Raw genomic sequence first — 13,821 nt, 5'->3', positions numbered from 1 at the left:
ACGATGGGATCGATGGGAGATGAGGAGTACACTAGCAAGTCCTTGGAGCTACTAAGGTATGTGCCTTACATCAAGGAGGAGAAGGCCAAGATTTAGAGATTCACTAGTGGGTTACTACTGGCATTCAAAGAAAGAATTGAGTTCGATGAACCTATATCATTGGACAAGGCCATCTGAAAGCTAAAGCATTGCTATGAACAATCAAACTGTAGATTCGAGACTAAACCAAGCTGGAAAGGTAATGCAAAGAACAAAGGAAAATGGGACAAGAATCGAGTAAGACCTTAAGGCACAACTAATAAAAAAGAATGCATCACCATCAAATAAGTTCAATGCATCTTCTAGAGGACAGGGATTTCGATCAGAAGAACATAATAAGGATGCATGCTTGAAGCCTATAGAGTGTTGGACTTTTGGAAAAGATCATCACAGGAGAGATTGTCCACAAAATTAGGGTGGTAGGCCTCAAATATATAATGTGAAGGAGGCACAGACTGTTGGGAATGTTGGTCAGAGCATTCCTCGTATTTATGAAGCATTGGATGACAAACAGGCAGACCATCGGGAATCTATCATTGAGATGGACAATAAGCTTTGTGATCAAGTTATTTCTATTTTGATTGACCATGGATCTAATTATAGTTATGTTAGTCCTAGCTTGGTGGATAAGTGCGGTTTGAGTAAGGAATTGCATGCATAATCTTGGTTAGTGCAGTTGGCTACAAGTATAAAGAAGCAAGTTCATCATTAGGTAAGAGCTATTTGATTTGAATGGTATGCCTACCGCAACACACTTGAATGTATTACCATTGGGATAATACAATATGTTGTTGGGCATAGATTGGTTGTACCTTCATAGAACCAAGGTGTATTGTTATGAAAAGGCCATTGAGTGCTTGGATGACAATGGCGAAACAAGAGTCTTATAGGGAAATAAGAAAGCGACATCAGTTAGGATCGTGATAGTTGTGCAAGAAAAGTGTAGTCGCAAGAAAGGGTGTGTGTTATTTGCAGTGCACATTTCTAGTGACAAAGGTAAGGAAGTTGAGGATGCAAATGTTTTGAGCAAGTACCCAGTTCTACAGCAATTCCAGGATGTATTTCCTGAGGACATTTCAAAGTTTCCAGCTAACAGAGAGGTAGACTTTTCTATTGAGTTAGTTCCAGGGGAAACTCCAGCATCAAAAGCACCTTACAAGATGAGTACACCGAAGTTGGTAGAGTTGAAGCTACAATAGAAGGAAATTTTGGACAAGGGATACATTAGGCCAAGTGTATCACCATGGGGTGCACCAATATTGTTTGTAAAGAAGAAATACGGTACTCTCAGTCTATGCATTGACTACAGGTAGTTGAATAAAGTAACCATCAAGAACAGGTATCTGTTACCGAGGATTGATGACTTGTTTGATTAGTTGAAGGGAGCAACATTGTTCTTGAAGATTTATTTGAGATCTGAATATCACTAGGTACGCATCAAAGAGGACATTTACAATGCAACTTTCCAGACCAGGTATGGGCATTGTGAGTTTGTTGTAGTTCCATTCAGTTTGACTAATGCCCCAGCTACATTTATGTGTTTGATGAATAGTGTGTTGCATTCATATTTGGATAAGTTTGTTAATGTGTTCATTGATGACATATTGGTATATTCTAAAAATGTGTAAGAGCATGTCTTGCATTCAGTAACAGTGTTAAGGTTGTTGAGAGAGCATCAGTTCTTTACTAAGCTCAACAAGTCCAGTTTCTTTTAGACTAAGGTACATTACTTGGGGCATGTTATCTCTGAGGAGGGCATTACAGTAGATCCAAAAAAGATAAGGGCAGTCATCGAGTGGGTAGCTCCCAAGAATGTAGATGAGGTGAGGTCCTTCATGGGATTGACAAGTTATTATCAGAGTTTCATCAGGAACTTCTCACAAACTACTTATCCTATTACATCATTGCAGAAGAAAAATAAGAAGTTCAAATGGATAGAGGAGTGTGATGCGAGTTTTGAGTAGCTTAAGCAGTTGTTGACACATGGAGCAATGTTAAAGATTGCAGATCCAGACAAAGAATTTGTAGTATGCACAGATGCTTGTAATAAAGGGCTTGGTGGAGTCCTTATGCAGGATGGACAAGTGGTATGCTATGAGTCGCGAAAATGAAATGAGCATGAGAAGAACTACCCCACACATGACCTTGAGTTGGTAGTGATCATACATGCATTGAAGATGTGGAGACACTACCTTCTGGTCAGGATATTTGTGTTGATGAGTGATCACAATGGGTTACGGTATCTATTTGACCAACCAAATCTAAATGGTAGGCAAGTGCGGTGGTTGGCTATGTTCAGTGAGTTTTATTTCAAGATCAGATATATCAAAGGTAAATAGAACAGGGTGGCAAATGCTCTTAGCAAGCGGATATATGTGCCAAATAACAATGAGCTCAAGAAGGTGATCTTGAGAGAGTTTCATGCAAAACCATATCCAAGTTATCAGAACACACAGACAACAATGAAGAAATTTTAATATTGAATGAATTTGAAGAAGAATGTAGTAGAGTATGTGGCTAGGTGTTTTGATTGTTAGCGTGTGAAGGAAAAATGTAAGCATCCAGGTTTACTGCTACAACCTATTGCGATTCCAAAATGGAAATGGGAAGTCATTAACATGGACTTTATCATATGTTTGTCGATAACAGTGAGACAACATGATTCTATCATGGTTATTGTGGACAAGTTAACAAAGGTTGTGCACTTCATTCCAGGGAAGTCTACATTCTCAGCTAGCAATGTAGCACATGTATTCATCAGATATGTGGTTATATTCCATGATGTTCTGAAGAAGATAGAGTTAGACAAGGATGCAAAGTTCACTTCCAAGTTTTGGAAGGAGTTGTTTACAGGTTTTATCACGGAGTTTTCCTTCAGTACAACTTATCATCCGCAGATAGATGAACAGACAAAGAAGGTCAAGTGGATATTGGAGGACATGTTGAGGATGTATGTGATGCATCAACAACGAAAGTGGGTAGAGTATCTTTCACTAGTCGAGTTTTCTTACAATAATGGATATCAAGAATCTTTGAGGATGAGTCTCTTTGAGGCATTGTATGGCCGGAATTGCAATACTCCTATTAGTTGGAGTGATCCAGTTAACAGGGTGTTGATTAGACTGGACATGGAATATGAAATGGGAGTTGTTTACAGGTTTTATCACGGAGTTTTCCTTCAGTACAACTTATCATCTGCAGATAGATGAACAGACAAAGAAGGTCAAGTGGATATTGGAGGACATGTTGAGGATGTATGTGATGCATCAACAACGAAAGTGGGTAGAGTATCTTTCACTAGTCGAGTTTTCTTACAATAATGGATATCAAGAATCTTTGAGGATGAGTCTGTTTGAGGCATTGTATGGCCGGAATTGCAATACTCCTATTAGTTGGAGTGATCCAGTTAACAGGGTGTTGATTAGACTGGACATGGAATATGAAATGTAGGCAGAAGATCTATGCAGATCAAAACAGGTTCTTGAAGGAGTTCCAGGTTAGAGGACAGGTGTACTTGCGCATCAAACCAAAGAAGATCTCCTTATGAATTGGATCATGTGCCAAGTTGGCACCCCAGTTTTGTGGACCCTTCGATATTATTGAGAGGATTGGGCCAGTAGCCTATCGACTTGCACTACCTCCGACATTGAAATTCTGTGATGTTTCCCATGTTTCATTACTTAAGAAGTATGTTAAAGATGTTGATCATGTGATTGACTGGTCTGTATTGTAGGTGGAACTAGATGGAGAATTCCAGTTGGAGCCTTAGTGTATATTGCATAAAAAGGTGCTCATGCTCTAGAAACGGGTAATCAAGCAAGTTAAAGTGTAATGGAAGCACATTGGGCCCGATGAAGCTACATGGGATATGATGAATCAGATGCAGGCTATGTATCCTTCATTGTTTTCCAGTTGAGGCAAAGTAGTTTAGGTATGGTGTTTTGGTATATGTCTTTGGTATATGTTTTGGTACATGTTTGGTGATGTTTTGGTATATGTACACATGTATATGGATGAAATAGCGCCATGATCTATGTAATAAATCTGCAATAAACGGTATGGGTGTCATGTCATTATGATGTTATGTTTGTTATGTTTTCATGTTGGTTTTCTTCTCACCAGGTTGATCATTGTAAATACTGCAATAAGCTAAGTTATAAAGATTTATCGGCAATATATTTTGCTTACAACAGTCTTGTGTTTATAGGTGTTGTTGAACACCGAGGATAGTGTTCCCCCAAGGGGGAGGGTTCTGTAAAATCCCTTGTGAAAATTCCATGTAAGAAAAGTTAATAAAATAAAAATAATAACCATGGTAGATGGGAAACTTATTCCAAGTTGAATGTTGGGAAAGACATCCTAGTGTGGGTATTCATTTTGTTATTAATGGCTAAGTAAATTGGCAAGGGAAATGGCTAAGGCATTGGAAAGGAAAAATGGAATTTTTGGCACGTTTATTTATGAAAATAATGGAAATCAGGAGAAAAGGAAAGTGAAAGGTCACAGGTTGCATGTGAAGAGGAAAATGAAGGAAAATAATGGAAAATGAAGAAAATAGAGACCTCATTCATAAAAAGGCTTCTAAGGATCAGTACAAAGACTTTTTTTACTTCAGTTTTGGAGCTCTCTCATTATTTTCTCACACATACTCTTGGATACCTATAGTTTTATTAGAGCACTCTTGGAGTGTGTGGCACACAAGGATTTTTGGAGCAGGAAGGAAAAGGAAGAGCAAGAAAGCACAAGAGGACATCAGGATCAACAACTACAATGGGTTTTTCTTGCAAGTATCGAGTTGCATGTATGTTTTCCTCACTAGTTTTGGCATGCATGGCATATGCATGTGGTTTATTGGTCATGATCTGTCATTGGCATGGAGGATGGTCGAGATTGACAGTGGATTTTCCTAGCCTTTCCATTTCCTGGATAGCCATGGTGATTGTGGATTTATTTCCTTGTTTTGTTTTGGTTGGTTCTCATGTTTCCTTAGCTTGGGTTGAGTTACTAGTCCTGGAAGCCCTAGTTGGACAAATGCTCTGGAAGACTTGTAATAGCTTGGGTTGAGTTACTGGTCGTGGAAGCTTGGTTGGACAAATGCTTTGGAAGCCCTTGCTGGGTTGAGTTACTAGTCTTAGAAGCCCTGGTTGGATAAACGTTCTAGAAGCCCAAAATAAGTTGTGGGTTGAGTTACTAGTCCTGGAAGCCTTGGTTGGACAAACGCTCTGGAGCCCTGGAAGGCTTGGATAGAGACCAATCTGATGATGGTTTTGTGATGTCCAATCGTGAGGTGGAATCATTGTTTGATGGGTTGAGGTGGATGGCCTCTAGAAGCCCTGGATGGTTTTGGATTGATGTGTTCTATGAGATCCCATATTCATTCTTGGAATATGGCATGGGGGTGAATGGTTGAAGAGAGATTTGGCTCGGTTATTCTATGGTCAGGTGGAACGTGGAAGTCCCATCCCAGGTTTGGATTTCGCATCATCAATATGAGGTTATTTCTCCTTGTATTTATATGAGTATTATATTGGTTTATGTGTGGATTATATGGTTGTGATTTCCTTGGTATTTATGTTTCTATAATGCTGGTTATGTATATGATTTATGACAGCAGTTTTGTATGGCCCTCGTCATGTTTCTACTTGTAAATGAATGAGTAATGTATCTATGGCCTAATGGATGAAATGGAATTCAATGTGTTGAGGCATCAATTCTTCGTAATGATTCTCAGCTAAGTGTGAGACCCCTATGCTCAGATCTATTATTTACACCTGTAGATTACATATTCGTGATATGTTTGACGAAGTGACTGTCATGGCTAGTAGGGGTCCAATCAAGGTATTATTCAAGTAATTTTGTTTGTACTGTCATTTCCCTGTTATCTTACTATTATGAAGGTCTCATTCAGTTATGGGCAGTAACTTAGGCTCCGAACCTAAAAAAGTGGCTCAAATACGTGGGATATTGGCACAAAATTGAGCAAAATAGTCCCTGGACGCTAGCATGTGTTGTCTAAGAGCATCCATATCCTCCTGGATTCTGATAGGCCTATACCATGGGAGCATCCAGGGGTCAAGTGGTCCAAGATCTCAGTGGGACCCAGGGGCTGGTTGGAAGAAAGGTTGGGATAGTCCTTCAGGGTCATAATGTTGATGTTGAAGGCTTGTATGATGTGTTTCTGTCAGTTCCACTTCTTTAACATAAATTAGGAGGTTGAATCATATCATAGTGACCTCTTATTGCATGTTTACCCCGGTTGGTCGGTTACTTAGGTAGATGTGGGAGGAGGGTGTTACGTATAAAACCACAAATGAGTTGTTGAATGGCCACAAGATGTCATCCATCAACCTCATAAAAGTTGCAAGGGAATTTGTCAACCCGAAAGCCATGACCAACCACTTGAAAAGCCCCTCCTTGGATTTGAAGGTGGTCTTCCATACATCTATGGATTCTACTGACACCTGCTGATAACCATACTTCAAATCAATATTGCTGAAATAATTTGCCCCCTTGAGTTGGTCAAGAAGGTCATCAATCTGTGGGATTGGATACCTATTCCTAACAATTATTTTGTTTAGTGCTTGATAATCAATGCAGAGCCTCTAGGCTCCATCGTTCTTATGTACAAGTACAATTAGGCTCCCACAAGGTGAGGAACTTCGTTAGATGTGCCCCTTTTTAAGCAACTCCTAGATCTATCGCTTCATTTCTTCATTTTCCAGAATGGAGCAGCAGTATATCTACCCATTAGGTATGGGTGCTAGGGGATTCAAATCAATCAAATATTTGATCTGACATTGCAATGATACCCTTGTTGGTGAGGAGAAGATGTCCTTATTTTCTTCCGTGGCCTTATCCACCTACTTTTGCTGCATGAGGGAACCCTTCCAGGGGACCATGGATGTGCCCATTATATTCCCTTTGCTTTGAGATAGAATCAGAAAGAAAACAAATTTCCCAGTCTAGGATATGATCTTACTGCATTGCTTAGTAGAGATCAAAGAGATGGCAGAAAGTCGGCCTACCTCTGGTATGCTGTATAACTTATTGCCAAAAGTAATAATAACAGTGTGAGGCCTAGAATCATAGACAACATGGCACTTCCATAAGTATTGTTTTCCTAATAACACATCAAAAAATTCAAGAGGAGCAACATCACACAGTACCTCATCTGTGAAGGGCTTTATGCTATAGGGAAGGCAACACTACTAGTTGACACAGAATCTCATTCTTGGTGGAGCCACGCAATGATGTACAACTATGGGTGTGGTGTGGTCAGTAGGACCAACCGCTTCAGGACCTCTGCTCAAATGAGGTTCTTTTGGCTCTTGTTATTGGCAATAAATTGTAGCAGATAACCTTTCACCCACATCTATGAGTGGAAGAGATGCTTCCCCTCCTTTGGATTTTCAGGGTCAGTCTTCTGGACCTTGGTGGTGAAAATGATGGCACTGGGTTCTACATCAATAATCTGATTCCCCTTATCATTCCCCTTGTCAGGTTCTAGCTTAGAATCAGAACATGCATAAGACTTTGATGCTTTCAGCTAGACCACCAATGACTGCTTGGTGCACCACTCATTTGTGTTGTGAGTGGGGCTCTTGTGGAATTCACACCAATTTCATATGTCTTTATTCATCTTCATGGTGTCATTCTTTTCTTGTGGCTTTAATGGGTTGTCCTAGGCCACTCCACCTTGGCTCTGTCCTTTATTTTGCAGTTTGGGGGTGCTCTTGCCCTGCTTCTGATTCACATATACAAAGTCGCACTTCTTTTGATTAATTTTTTGTTCAATCTTCATAGAATATCGGTATGCTGCACCAACTGAGGATATGTCCAGGAACTCCATTTATTTCTAAGTTTATTTGTACAAATAATCGTGGTACTTGAGCACCAGATGTAAGTCTTTGATACCCAAAATTGTGCGTAGAGTATGAAAAATATTTGTGAACTCATGCACATCCTGGTCCCTTTGTTGTCGTAATGTGGTCCATTGTATGTATTTGTCCTCATAGCTCCCTACGAGGTGATATTGTTCCTTGACAACATCTCAGAAAGAGTACCAAGTGGGGGGACTACAAATAAAAAGGGTTCGTCAACCATTTTCTCACAATAAGTTTCCCACCATTCCTTTACATGGGGGGGGGCCTTAAGTAGTGCAAAATATTTTCCCTATCAGAGAAACTACAGATTAAAAAATAACCTTCCAATAGATTAAACCATTTAGCTACAACATTGTTGGTCAACAGAATTGTCATATTTTTAACCTCTATCCTATCTTAAACACACTACCTAAGCCTCTGTTTTAACCTTGGAAGCCTATTTATTCCTGCACTTCTCTTAAACTTGTACTCATTCGTGCACTTCTTTCATGGTTTTCGTATTAAGGGTTATATATGAATTTCATTTATAATTAAATAGATTTAATATATTATTTGCCTTTGCAACTTATATGTGCTCTTTCCTAAGGTAATTTGATAAGGCGAAAGTATTAATCAATGTGGAAGATGGGTTGGTGCAGGAATGATTCTTGTATCGTCTGTCGTTCTTGCACTTCCAAGGCAGCTATCAACTTCAACTTGGTTCACCGCTTATGGCTGAGACAACTTGACAAACTATGTGGACTCTTTGCCAAAAGATCAGTCATCTTTGTTGGGCTTGGATCATAGAGGAATATGCGGGATGTAAAAAACTCGGTTTCGACTGAGAGCCCTTCTTTAGTCTTTTGTTAATGGCCGAGAGGCCCAAGTTAAACTCTTGTTTTACTTTCTATTTCAGCCTTGAGTCGAGACTGTATATTTAATAGGGTTTCTAGTGGAAGTTAGGGAGCGATACGCTGAGGAATTTTTTACAGACATTGTAATATTTTTGTGTCGCCATATTTTCTGGGCTGGATCTGGAATCCACGATGTATATTTGCAACTCTTGAAGTTTAATACAAAGGACTGTGCCAGTTATGCATTTTCCTGTTCTAATGTATTTGTAATGTGTTATTTGAGTACCTGAAGTCCTAGATCTCATAGCAGGGAAACGAGCTGGTTGGATAGGGCCCAACCAACCCAGCTCATTCACCCTTTTCGTAAGGTGTGTTAAATTTATTTTTATGCAAGGTTTAAGCAGATCGTATTTCACTCTTTCATAGTTAACAGGCTTTGGCTGTTATGCAAGTTGTGTGATTTAGATCTGATATGTGTAGGCTTGGGTATGTTTCTTTCCTGCTTTTTGGGTTAACCCTGCTTTCCTTTGATGTATATTTAATTTCCTTTCTACAAAACGAGTGCGTTTTGGTTGCTTGCACCGATGCATTTTCATTTTTGCAAGTGAAGGTTGCTTAGTTTACTTCTGCAAGATCTTTTATTTCCTGCAAGATTCATTTGCTTTCTTTTGCAAATTGTGTTTTATTTCTAAGTGAGTTTCCAAGCATTCTCAACATGAAATTTCAGTTTAGAATGAATTTATCTTTATGAGCTCTAATGAAACATTGTTTGCATTATATAGATCTGTACTTGCACTTGTTTCCCTTGTGGAAGTAACTCAGTTTAACATTGAAATTATTAAAGGGACCTTTAAGCTAAAACTTTTATTTATAATAAGTGAAGATCTAATTTACATAATAACAGTCATCTCAAGATTAAGCCTGCTCGTATTTGAATTAGATAGTTATTTTAACATGAAAGAAGTTCCCTGTTCTAGAAAGGATTTTCTCTTTAACTTTGGCAGTACCTTTCATTTCTGAATGCATGATTAGTTAAAGGGTCCTTTGCTTATGAGTGTTTACTCTCTTAGCTCTGTTTCACCTTGCAATTTATTCTTAGTTAACACCCTTTTCATTTTCTGCAAGTGGTTTGGAAACCCAGCAGAGGAACATTGATTTCTTGGTATAGGAACCTATGTTTCGGTATAGGAATGGATATACTGGTACAGGAACAAAGTGCTCTGGTATAGGAATCCAGAGCTCTTGTATTAAGGTCGAAATATTCAGTGCAAGAACAATACATACTTCCAGTGTAGGAACATCGCTTTAGTATAGGAACATCATGCTAGTGCAGGAACGATAGTCCAGCGCAACAAGGAAATTCTTTAACGAAGATAAATATTCTTAACAGTTTAATTATTTCTTTTTCCTACGACTGCACTAAAATTAATCTTAGATATTTATCTTTCATTGTGCAGGATTGATTTGAAGTTCCTTTTATTGAGTTTCTACAAAATACTTTCTTTTTCATTCCAACACTAGAATTCTCTTAGTATTATTTGACGTGTGCATGGGGGATTCACTCACTGAACCTCTGACATATCACGTGCGTTTGTGGCATATTAAACAATACCCTTATTTTGACTTCATATTGGAAAATCCCTCTAAAAATCACATTATTTAACCCTCTACCAATATGAACCCAATACAACTTCCCAATTTAAAAAACCCCTACTTTCACTAGATATTGTAGGTATCCATTTTTAATTAACATTTTTTATACCCCTTTATATTTTTTCATTAACTTTAAGCTCCATGTTATGAAACTAGCTCGAAAAGATAGAAAAGATAGATCAACGCCTTAGAATTCAGCCTCTTCGAGGGGGCAACCTCCTTTACATTACATAAATGAACAATTCTTGGATGATTCAAATGACAAAACCTCCTTTCTATATATAGGAGTCTAAGGAGTCACAATATAATCCAGCCAACCTAACAATAATAATATAAAGCCACAAAAATAACAATAGAGGGATTCTATGGGGCACAATAATAACAATATGGGGGCAATAGGGGCACAACAATATTAATAAGGGGTATAACTACAATAGTAATGGGGTAATCACTAGTATTATAGGGACCCAACATGCCCCTCTCCTTCAAAAAAGTGTTGTCCTCAATGCTTGAGTAGTTCTGGATACTTCTGCATAAAATTCTCATCCTCCCATGTGGAATCTTCAGCGGATAAGTTCTTCCACTTGATAAGATACTCTGAAATTGATCGATTTCGTAGCTGTCGAGTTCTTGTTTCTGTGACTGCTTCCAGTTCCAATATAATTTTTCCTTCCTCGTCAAGTTCTGGCAATATTGTTTGAACTGGGAGCTTGTCGCCTATAACCTTCTTTAAACATGAAACATGGAAAACTGGGTGCAATCGAGAAGCTGCAGGAAGCTCCAATTTGTATGCCATAGTACCAATCTTTTGCAACACCTTGTACGGACCATAATACTTTGGTGATAATTTATTATCCTTCTTAGCTTGCTTGAGGGACATTTGCTTATATGGTTGTAGCCGTAGGAATACCCAATCACCTACATCAAAACTTCTTTCACTGCGATGTTGATCTGCCTGTTGTTTCATTCTATTTTGTGCCAACACGAGGTTATCCTTTAAGAGTTGGAGGACTTGTTGATGTTCGATGTGATGTTCCACTGCCTGAACCTTAGAATTTTCTCTTAAATATGATGTGATGGATGGTGGTTGATACCCATAAAGTGCCATAAATGGGGTCATTTTTGTTGTTGTATGGAAGGAAGTGTTATACCACCATTCAGCCAGAGGCAACCATTTGACCCATTGTGTCTGTTTATCAGATACAAAGCAACGAAGATATCCTTCCAAACATTTGTTTACTATCTCAGTTTGCCCATCAGATTGAGGATGATAAGATGAGCTATGAGCTAACTGAGTACCAAGACAAGAAAATAATTCTGTCCAAAAATTTCCAGTGAAAATGGGATCTCTGTCACTTACAATAATCTTTGGGTTTCCATGTAGCTTTTGAATTGTTTCCATAAATGCAGTAGAAACTGTACTGGCTTTAAATGGATGTGATAATGCACAAAAGTGTGCATACTTGGTAAGTCTGTCAACTACCACCATGATGACACTCTTTCCCTCAGACTTGGGTAAACCTGTGATAAAATCCATTGAAACCTCCTCCCAACGTTGGCTTGGAATGGATAAAGGTTGTAATAGACCCGGTGTCTTAATTGTTTCAACTTTATTTTGTTGGCAAACCAAACATTCCGCCACAAAATTTTGAATATCTGATTTAAGGCCATCCCAAAAAAATTCCTTCTTAACCCTGTGGTAAGTTTTTAAAAATCCTGAGTGCCCTCCTAAGGGAGAAGTGTGCAATTCCATAAGAATCTTTTGTTTTAGCTGGGAATTCTTACAGAGGTATAAGCGATCTTTGTACCATAACGAATCATTTTTCCAGCTAAATGTATCAGACGTACTGGAATCTTGTTGTAACTTTCGAATAAGTGCCCACACTTCTTCGTCATTCTTCCATTCCTCCCTTGCTTCGTTTATCCAATCTGGTTGGATAATAGAAATGGCGCACAACAATGCTTCCACATCCTCATCCTTTCTTGAGAGTGCATCTGCCACCACATTTTGCTTCCCTTTTTTGTAGATGATTTCAAAGTCATAACCCAACATCTTTGTGACCCACTTTTGTTGCTCTTCAGAGGATAATCTTTGTTCTAAAAAGTATTTAAGGCTATCATGATCCGTTTTTACCTTGAAGTGTCTTCCCATTAGGTAGGGTCGCCATTTCTTAAGTGCATGGAGTATTGCCAACATTTCCTTCTCATAAATAGCTTTGCTTAAAAACTTTCCCTTGATTGGACGACTTTCAAAAGCAATGGGTCTTTCATCTTGCATTAGAACAGCACCAATTCCATTTCCTGAAGCATCACATTCCACAATAAAGGTTTTTGTGAAGTCCGGTGTAGCTAAGACCGGTGCTTGGCACATTGCCTCTTTAAGATGTTCAAAGGCCTTTGTTGCTTCCAGAGTCCATGAAAATGCATCTTTCTTCAATAATGTTGTTAGAGGTGCTGCTATTCTCCCATAATTCTTAACAAACTTGCGATAATACCCTGTCAACCCGAGAAATCCTCGCAGATGCTTTATGGATGTGGGGATTTTCCATTCCTTAATGGCTTTAATTTTGCTAGGGTCTACCTTAACTCCTTCATGAGATACAATATGACCCAAATATTCCACCTCCTGGACTCCAAAGAAACATTTGGATCTTTTTGCATATAATTGTTTCTCCTCCAATAGTTGTAGCACCCTGTCAACATGTTCAACATGATCCTTCCAAGACTTGTTGTAGATTAGTATATCATCAAAAAATACTAACACAAATTTTCTAAGGAATGGTTTGAAAATTGAATTCATCAAACCTTGAAATGTTGAAGGTGCATTGGTAAGGCCAAAAGGCATGACCAAAAATTCATAATGACCCTCATGAGTTCTAAATGTTGTTTTCGGAATGTCTTCAATCTTCATTCTGATTTGATGATATCCTGAACGAAGATCCAACTTGGTGAAGTAAATTGATCCATGCAATTCATCCAGTAATTCATCAATGACAGGAATGGGGAACTTATCTTTAATAGTGAGCTTGTTGAGCTCCCTATAATCCGGACACATGCGCCATGATCCATCCTTCTTGTGCACCAATACTACTGGAGCAGAGAAAGAACTTTGACTCGGTTGAATTATACCAGCCTCTAGCATTTCTGCAACCATACGTTCAATTTCACTCTTTTGGACATAGGGATATCTGTACGGCCTGATGTTTGGAGGAACACTTCCTGGAATCAGATGAATAGCATGATCATGATCACGCATAGGTGGGAGACCTTTGGGAGTCTCAAATACCTTGGAATGATTGTCCAGGACTTTTTGGAGATCTGGAGAAATAGATGATTCCGATGTGGAAACATCTAGCGAACATAATTGTGCAATTACACCTCTTTGCTCCTTTTTTAGAAGCTTTGTCATACCA

The sequence above is a fragment of the Pinus tabuliformis genome, chromosome 3_1 (assembly GCF_031772625.1).
Source record: "Pinus tabuliformis cultivar Carrire ecotype Pingquan chromosome 3_1, CPIR1, whole genome shotgun sequence".
Classification (NCBI taxonomy): Eukaryota; Viridiplantae; Streptophyta; class Pinopsida; order Pinales; family Pinaceae; genus Pinus; species Pinus tabuliformis.
The sequence above is the reverse complement of the archived record's forward strand: the minus strand, read 5'-3'. Positions refer to the sequence as shown.